This window comes from Arachis ipaensis, chromosome B09, assembly GCF_000816755.2.
Source record: "Arachis ipaensis cultivar K30076 chromosome B09, Araip1.1, whole genome shotgun sequence".
Taxonomy (NCBI): domain Eukaryota; kingdom Viridiplantae; phylum Streptophyta; class Magnoliopsida; order Fabales; family Fabaceae; genus Arachis; species Arachis ipaensis.
The window spans coordinates 2117337-2118413 of record NC_029793.2 but is presented as its reverse complement, the minus strand read 5'-3'; positions in this window follow the sequence as shown (position 1 = coordinate 2118413).

Genomic DNA, 1077 nt, shown 5'->3' with positions numbered 1-1077 from the left:
ATTTAAATTTGTTTAATTATTATTTATTTTATTTTCTGTTAAAAGAAGTTATTAATTTATTATTTTTGTTATTTATTAAATTAATTCTTTTTGTGGTTGAATTTTACCATGCTAATAAAAATCTTCTGCCCCGTAAGCGTGACCAGCCAGAGACGTGGCATCCGGCGGTTGACGATGCCTTATGAACCACCGGATTCTACCAGCCACTCTTATGGAAAGGTGGCAGCCGGAGACACATACGTTTGTCATGCTAGTGGGTGAGGTTACAGTGACACTGGAGGACATGTTACACTTATTTGGCCTACCAATTAATGGAGAGAGTGTGACTGGTTGGACCGATAGCAATCACGACTTCTTGGTCACCCAGAGCCTCGTAATATTGGATACTGAATCCCAAGTGAGCAGTTCCTCCAAAAGCTACATAAATCTTTCATGGGTTCGCCATATTAGAGACACACAGTCTTTGGATACATGGGAGTCTATTATACATTATATTAAGTGTCACATCTTCTGTCTGCTGGGTACCACCCTCTTCGTGGATAAGTCGACGGCATATGCTCATGCGAAGTATTTACCATTGCTCCAGAATTTTGATCAGATTGGCAATTACAGTTGGGGGTCAGCTTGCCTTGCGCACCTTTATAGGTCACTGTGTCGTGCATCACGGTACGATTGTAAGGAGATGGATGGGCCACTTAGTTGTTTGCTTGGGCGTGGGTGCGTATGCTGTGGCTGGCGCCCATTCTCCGACACCAGCTTGTGCCGGTTGAGATACCGGTGACACGCAGGTAACGTCATTATTTTATTGGAATTTGACTTGTATGCTATTTATGGTTTACTGGCAAGATGTAATTCAAACTATGTGAATAATGTTCTCTGTGTAGATGGAATCATCATCCACGGTCTCGAAAATGGATGTTTATGACGCAGGCGAACATTAGGCACGCACTCGACTTTATGGAAGAGATGAGTATGGGTTTTGAGGTTTTTTGTTATAATTTACGGTATTATTAATAATCTAATGCCCCTTGGAATATTTTGCAGTTTGTTTGCAGGCCGTATGTCGGCATCATCATT